The following is an 8,597-nucleotide window of genomic DNA, read 5'->3' as shown; positions in this document are numbered from 1 at the left end:
GCACTGATAACCTCAGCGCTGCCTGGGTGGGAACGGGAGGAGGGCGAGTGCTGAAGTGTGTGCATGCATGGGGGTGCGCTCAGTGAAAGCTCCCTGGAGGCCTAGAGCTGCTTCAGGGAGCTGAAGATTTTTAACATGAGAAATAAAGATTTTTAAAAAAGGAAACATCCCCACATCTGACTTTGTCACATAAACAGGGATATGTGAAATATGAGTTTTATATTTTTTATTTTTTTTTTAGTTACTGTTCGAAACCTCATCCCACCCAAGGACGAGGTTACGCAAAAAATGCAAAGGCCACCTGGCCTATTCACCCGCCAACCGTAAAAAATTCAATTTAATTCATTGATTAAGGGGCTTAATAGCTCTCTTAATTGTCGGCTGACACGCAGCCGACTCTCGGCGTGCCCACTGACTGAAATATCATGCGACTGCATGATGACAACGGGATGTTCGCCTGACATCATCGCTCATGTGTGTCAGGCGCACGCCTCCACACCAAGCTGAAAGTCCTGCCCATTGAGAGAGTGGTTAGCAAAGCATGTGGGATCTTCAGCTTCATGATAAGAGATATTGAGTACAAAAGCAGGTAAGTTATGCTGAACCTTTACAAAGCTCTGGTTCAGGCCCCAACTAAAGCATTGTGTCCAGATCTGGTCACCACATTTTAGGAAAGACGTGAAGGTCCTTGAGAGGTTGCAGAGGAGATTTACCAGAATGGTTCCAGGGTTAGGGGGTTTTAGTTATAAGGTTAGGTTGGAGAAGCTGGGATTGTTCTCCTTGGAGCAAAGGAGGTCGAGAGAGATTTGATAGAAGTGTACAAGATAAGGTAGACAAGAAAAAACTATTCCAATTAGCTGATGGTACAAGGACTAGGGGAGATAGATTTCAGATTTTGAGTAAGAAATGTGGAGGGAATGTGAGGAAGAACTTATTTACACAGCCAGTAGAAATGACATGGGACTTGCTGCCCACGAGTGTGGTAGAAACAGAGACGGTCAATGATTTCAAAAGGAAATTGGATGGACTCTTGAAGGAAATAAACTTGCAGGACAATGGGGATAGACTGGTGAAGTGGGGCTGGCTGGATTGCTCCATGTGGAACCGGCAAGGACTTGATGCACCAAATGGATTCCTTCTGTGACATAAACAACACTATGATTGACTGATCATTTGGTCCTGCCTAAAGTCAATGGACTTTTGGCTGAGCCACCTAATCTCCCATGGTGGGTCCCGCCATGACAGGGCTGGAAAATCCCAGCCTATGACTCTATGATAAGGGAAAGCCTCTGAGGAGGTGGCTTCTCAAACACTGGTGGCAGCTTCAAACAGACAAACAGAGAAGCTATAATAAGGATCACCTCCATACAAGGAGGCAGGGGAGGAAGGACCATGGGAGGATCCATGAGACAAAGCACACGACAGGGCTGTTGAAGACCAGAGGAATCCATTCGCGATGCCATTGTGGCCAAAAACCTGTTTATGCAATGTGGATTCACGTAATAGGTGCCTTGTAAGAGTGTCAGCAAAGGCAATAAATAGGAACCGAATGAAAGACAAGGCATAAAGGCAATGGCATTGACTCCACCATGCTTCTAAACACATGTGGTGCATGAGGAAGGTGCACTGGATGCTTTATACAGTTGACCCAGTGAGAAAGTGAAGACCTGTGAGCACATAATGCCTTCTAAACATTGTACATATTGCGTAAATAGTTTACACCTCACGTTTTTGTCTTCACTACATTCATGTTTCCTCCATTAGTTTACAATAGATTAATGGCCTATACTCCACTGTCACAAATTTAGACCTCTAACCAATGTGGCATTCTCTGCTCTCAGACACTCCTACGTAGTATAACCATTGCTGCCACAGAGGAGGTGGAGGCAGGCTGCTCACGCCTCTGGCTATATGGCTGTGAGGACCGTGGTGGTCAGTCTCCTTGTGCAGGGACTCATCGGGGCCCTCCTGCGACTACATTTCCTGCATCTCTGCAGGGGCAGCTGTCGTTGCTTGATCCCAGTTAACAGGTGAGGCCTCTGGTTGAGGAACTGAGAAAGCTGAGGATGGTGAGATTCCTGCAAAGTGCAGGGATCTCTCACCCTCCCATTCAGATTCCTCAGCCCACTGTCTGAAAGAGGTAGGCTACTGGGGTGGAGCTGCCATCCCCTCTAGCTATCGATCTGCCACCATGAGTTGGTCATGTTCAGGCTTCTCTGCTCCTCCCCTAATACTGCCATGGAGCCATGTAAACTGCACAGGAGCTCTTCTTGGTCTTGCATGCACTCTAACTGCTGCCACATGTGGCTCACCTCAAAGTTGGCCACTCTCTCATGGCTGGAGCTAATGCATTCACCAACCTGAGACATGGTCAAGGTCATGACCACCATGGACTCCTCCATTTGCAGTGCCTGAACTCTCAATGCCTCAGGGAACTCAGCCAGATTGGCACCTACCTGCTGATGCAGGTCCAAATACTGAGTTCCAAACTGAAATACCAGAGGCTCTGTCTCACTGCCTCATGGAGCACCCTTGTAACAGTGCACAGAAACCTCTACCCCAACACCTCGTCCTGCACACTAGCACTGTGTTCATCACCCAGTGCTCCCTACCGTATGTCTGCAACAGTACCCAATGGAGTGGAAGTCTCTGGGCTGGTGCCTGTTGAATCAGGAGGCTGTAATGGTGCATCCTCGGACATGTCTCCCTCCTCTTGGTGTCCAAGGCCTGACACCTCTCCTGGCGGTGGGACCACAGCTTCAAGACCTGTGAGAGAAGCACAAGACAGTCATGACATGAAGTTCTGCAGTGCATCCTCATTCTTAATTGCCTTCATCCAAAGCCACCCTAGTACTCAGCCTGCAGACAGTCGATGCCTCCCTGACAGCACACAATCAGACCTTTAAATTAGTACTGCCAGTATTGCCCAAGATGCCATTATCCAGGCCCACCCTTTCCCCTTCCCCGGCAGCCTTTGACAATATCTGCACAAAGGCATCAACGCCACAGCCATGTGCATGAGAGGGGTGACTCGCCATCACCTGCATGTTCCGACAACAGCATTTTCGCAAATTGCATTGTCCTCTCCTCCACAGGTCTAATGTTGTGGTGTTGTGGGGTCCCAACCCCAGTCTTCTTGAGCTCTCAGCATTATGCACCCTCTTCTCCTGAGAGAAGAGGGAAAGGGTGATGTGGTGACTCAGCAAGACATGGAAATGAGAGAAACCTCCAAGAGGTCTCCAGGGGCATTTCTTCATTGACATCCTTTAACATTCATAGTGCTCACCGCACCATTGATCTGGGCACATGGTCCTGCAACACTGATTAGCAGCATGCGCCCGGTGTCTATCAGAAGCAGTAATGCCGGGCCCCAGGCTCCACGCCCCATAGGGAAATCTCACTCACCTTGCCAAAGTGCAGAGGATCACTGAAGCACTTTCTGCACTGGACCCAAATTCACAGATGGTCACCAGCTGAATCGGCAGTTCTCGGGTGTGGGATTTCCACTCTATCCACTTGATTGCAAGGGAGGCCGGAATCTGCCCATCTAAGTGTCTGATTGCCTAGTAATTGTGTTGGGCCACCCTGAAAGAAGGGATGTGGGGCTCCCACCAGTTCTCCATCTGGTGGTCGGGACCCCATGTTGCACACATTAAATTCCGCCCTAGGCTTTTTTGATACATTAGCTTTCATTTTGACTTTTCTTTAAATTGCCAACTGGACAACAGTTGCATTTATTAATCACAGTGAATATCTGATTCAACTGAAGACAATGATTGGCAATAGTATTCAATTTAGGACCAATTGTTCAACAGTCAAAGAACTCATTCGTATTTTCTGTAATATGGACACACAGTGATAGCCATGCCAATGAAGAACTCAGGCAATTTATTGCTTTAATTACTACGTAGTCCAGGTAATTTGTCAAATTATTTTCTTTTCACATTGAACTGGTGATGAAGAAGATGAGATAGGGCAGAAATTAACATTTCCCTGAGAGTCTGTAAAGGTCATTGTCAGTTTAGGAAAATCAAGTATTTCTGTCCATGCACCAAAAAAGAAAGCCCATCATGCAGGTTAGAAAACAAGTTATTAAATATGTGATCAAAGTTTCAAAAGTCCCATGTACAACCAAGCGTTTTTGAAAAAGTGGTGACATTAGTGGGCATTTTTGCTCACTTTGAAGAAGCTGTTTTGAACAAAGATGGTGACAAAATCCACAAAGGCTACAGGCGCCTGAGTGTACTATTAGTTATTTGAAGCTATCTTATGTTCGGCAGTCATAGCCAATAACAGAATTCACAGGTGCTGTCCCTTCATTTTTCCAATTCAATATTGAAGGTGACAGGAAACTTAGCACCGTAAATTAGAAGCCATATGGCTCATATATATATATATATATATATATATATATATAGAGCCAAAAACATTTTTAAGGTGCTCAAGGATTTAATATTGGTATTGGGCTAAAAACTACATCATAAAAATTAGGCACTTTCCAGTGAAGCCCAACGCAAACTGGAGGAACAGCATCTCATCTTCTGATTATGCACTTTGCAGCCTTCCAGACTCAACATTGAGTTCAACAATTTCAGACCATGAACTCTCTCCTCTATTCTCATCCCTTTTTTAATCCCTTTTTTTCTACATTCATTTTATTTTTTATCCACTTATTTTTATTTGATTTATTTTTATTCATTTATGCATTGTTATATCCCTTTTTTATCCCCCCTTTTATCCCATTTCCCCCCACCACCGCCCCCTCCCCCCACCCCAACCCCAAAAACACCATCTGCTTCTTGTTCCATGTTGTTCTTTCACACAGTGCTTACCCTTGTTCTACTGTTATCAGATTCTGCTTTCTTACCTTAATGCCACTATCAACACCTTTTTTAGCCCTTACCACTACCATTAACACTCCCTCTGTCCTTTTGTTCATGACATCATTGTCAATCTCTCCTTTGTCCCCACCCAAGCTTCTGCCCATAGTCTCTCCAGCTTCACCCGCTCCACCGCCCCGATACAGTATAAATTTCATCACATTTCTAATTCTCTTTAGCTCTGAAGAAGGGTCATTCAGACTCACAACTTTAACTGATTCTCTCTCCACAGATGCTGCTAGACCTGTTGAGTTTTTCCAGAATTTTCTGTTTTCGTTTCAGATTCCAGCAGCTATAGTATTTTGCTTTTATCATAAACATATCCTTATTATCGTTCTGATTACAACCCATAGTTGGGTGATGGTAGTGTAACGTTAATGTTGTTGGACTAGTAATCCAGAGAGCCAGCTAATGTTCTGGGGACATGGGTGCAAACCCACTAGAGCAGATGGTGGAATTTGAATTCAGTTAAGGAATCTGGAATACAAAACATGACAATTATTATCGATTGTTGTAAAAGCCCACCTGGTTCACTAATGCCCCTTAGGGAAGGAAATCTGCCATTCTTACTTGGTCTGGCCTATATGTGACTGCAGGCCGACAGCAATGTGGTTGGCTCTTAATTGCCCTCTGAACTGGCCTAGCAAGCCGCTCGGTTTAAGGGCAATTAGGGACAGGCAACAAATGTTGGACTTGCCAAGGACACACAGAAAAAATAAAGGGAAAAAGTTTTTACCTGGATGAATGTTTCTAGTCCTGGATTTGGTGATGATTATCCAACATTTCTTCTGTCTCTTCTTTTCTCCAAATAACTTTTCCATTCCACAAAAGAGAATAACAGATCAGCCCGGCTTGATGGTGCAGTGTGACATGTTATTATCCAAGCGTTTGGCCGTTACCTTTTCCACATAGCTTCTTCAATATAATGTATTTGTTAATGTAAACTTAGATTGTGGTTTAAATTACACAATTATTTGTCTGGTCCATAAATTGTCACAAAAACTGTTTGTAAACATACTGAGTCCTAGTCCTGGCATGATTTATGTTTTGAAATGTTGACTCATCAATGCTTGAGAGCCTTTGCTTTATGACTACATCTATAATAGAAGAAGTGTTGCAAAATCTATTACAACTCCAAGGTTACCTCACTGACATTTTTATTCCTTGCTGAATTGCAAACTGCAGTTTTTGGACCTGACCTGAGTAAGTCTAAATTATATGCATAGTGGAGGATCACTATGGGCAGAATTTTCCGGTCGGCATGTGGTGGCGGGCCCGACACACTGACAAATAAAATGACGCGTGATGACATCAGACGTGCATCCTGACATCATCGCGCTCAGAGGCAACGTTACGTTCGGCGCACACGTGCTGGAGTTAGTTGCACACCCGCTGATATGAAGGCCATTAAGGATCTAATTAAAGTTATTCTAAACACTGCCCATCCAACCTTAAGGTTGGTGGGCAGGTGAAAAGGCCAAATGGCCTTCGTGTTTTTTAGGAAACCTCATACACAAGCGGGATGAAGTTTCCTAAAGCATTTATTAAATACATTTTAAAAATTTCATAAATTTAAAAACATGTCCCAACTCACGTGACACAGTGACATGTTTAGATACATTTTTACACTTTTTATTTAATAATTTTATTATCGCTTCACTCTCCCTGAGGCAGCTCGGTGCGAAAGAGCGCTGGCCCCGACTCTCCCTCCTCTCTCCGCCTGCACAGATAGTGCTGAGCGCTACCAGCTGCGTATTGCGCTGGGCGGGGCTTAATTGGCCCGCCTGCATAAAATGGCGGCACGGAGTCAATCGCAGGCAGCAATCGGCTCTGAGGGCCCCAGCCAAACCCTCCCGCCATATGAAATATCCTGCCCAGCAGGTGTAAAATTGAGTAGTAAAATTGGCTGCATTTGACACTTCACAGGAAAACAGGTTCTACCCATATTAAGATAAATTCTCTGTAACATTGAGCTACAGAGGCCAAGATTAGCCAAATTTCTGTTCCAGTGACCCTTACTGGAAGTGTGTGTCATGAGGATTTGACCAAATTTGATTTTAAAGCATATGCAATTTTTTCCTGTTTTATCTGTCTCACCAGTCTTGCCACCCATATGCCCATTGTGTTGAATCGCAATAGTTTTCCAGGTGTGAAGCGGTGTGGACACTCAAATTAATAGATTTTGGATAGATAGATTTTAGATGGATAGGTATTTTCTGAGGTATTTTGGAAGCAGCTGACTGGAGGAATGAGCCATGTTTCTCCCCTGGGCTTTATGAACTGGTTTCTATAGACCAAACAAATTATTAGAATCTACACTTCTTCAAATACTTTGCATGGTTCTTCAACGAAACAAAACACATAAAATAGATTAAGTACATGGGGAAGTGTGAACTCCTATTGGTTCCACCCCTACTACCTTAGGAATCGGCAGAGGTGCCATCTCTTAAGGGACCCAGCAGAACATATCAGAAAAGCTGGAGAACTGGCATTCAAAGTCCCTATGTTTTCTGGTGAGTTCTCTTGGATTTCTGCTGGTGCTATCCAGATGAATACTTGAAGATATTCAGAGTCATTGTGTGCGATTTCCTGGCCCCACCCACTGCCAGGATCATCTGGTCTCGCTGAAAATCATTTATTCATTGATGATAGTGTAGTGGGGTTTCTGGTAGCAGGCGGCAATGGTGGAGGAGAGCACCGAGCAGGGAAACTGGTTGGCCCCTGTGGGCCTCTCCCTGCAGGGAGCAATGTCTTTGACAAGCTGAGGGGCGGGCCAGATGCCATGAGGCAAGGGAGAAAGCAGCAAAGACAAGTCTAAAACAGAAACAGAAACAGAAATACCTGGAAAAACTCAGCAGGTCTGGCAGCATCAGCGGAGGAGAGCACAGTTGATGTTTCGAGTCCTCATGACCCTTCAACAGAACTAAGTAAAAATAGGAAAGGGGTGAAATATAAGCTGGTTTAAGGTGGTGGGGTGGTGGGGTGGGGGGGGGGTGGGTGGGCTTGGGGTTGTTGTTGGGACAATCAGCCAGTACGAAAATCCTGACAGAGAGTAGAACAAAACTTCTTCAAGGTAGGCATTTTTTGAAGAGACGTGGCAGTAAATTAAACACAGAGATAAAAGCAAAAAACTACGGATGCTGGAAATCCAAAACAAAAACAGAAACAGAAATACCTGGAAAAACTCAGCAGGTCTGGCAGCATCGGCGGAGAAGAGCAACCAGCTTATATTTCACCCCTTTCCTATTTTTACTTAGTTCTGTTGAAGGGTTAAGAGGACTCGAAACGTCAACTGTTCTCTCCTTCACCGATGCTGCCAGATCTGCTGAGTTTTTCCAGGTATTTCTGTTTCTATTTTTGTTTTGGATTTCCAGCATCCACAGTTTTTTGCTTTTAAGGACAAGTCTAAGACTTTTGAGAGGCTGTGCGACAGCCAGGGTCATTATAAGGACAGAGATCTGAACCGTTGGCTGTGAATACTTACTGTAAATAGTTTGTTCCTTGAAGTTAACCTTTCCACTGACAGCTTATACAGCTTTGATGTTGGTGGAATAATTTTTTAACCTTTGTGCAGTCTGTGCTTGAATCCCATGTTACAGTTTAGTTGTCAGAGAGTTAGAAATCTGCTTTCAAGGAAATGGTTCAGAAACTAGAAAGAAGTGTGGATTATTGGAGGCAGAATAAAAGAGGCTTGTTCTCAGAAATCAATTAAATAAA

Source organism: Carcharodon carcharias, chromosome 14, assembly GCF_017639515.1.
Source record: "Carcharodon carcharias isolate sCarCar2 chromosome 14, sCarCar2.pri, whole genome shotgun sequence".
Taxonomy (NCBI): domain Eukaryota; kingdom Metazoa; phylum Chordata; class Chondrichthyes; order Lamniformes; family Lamnidae; genus Carcharodon; species Carcharodon carcharias.
This window is presented reverse-complemented; position numbering follows the sequence as displayed.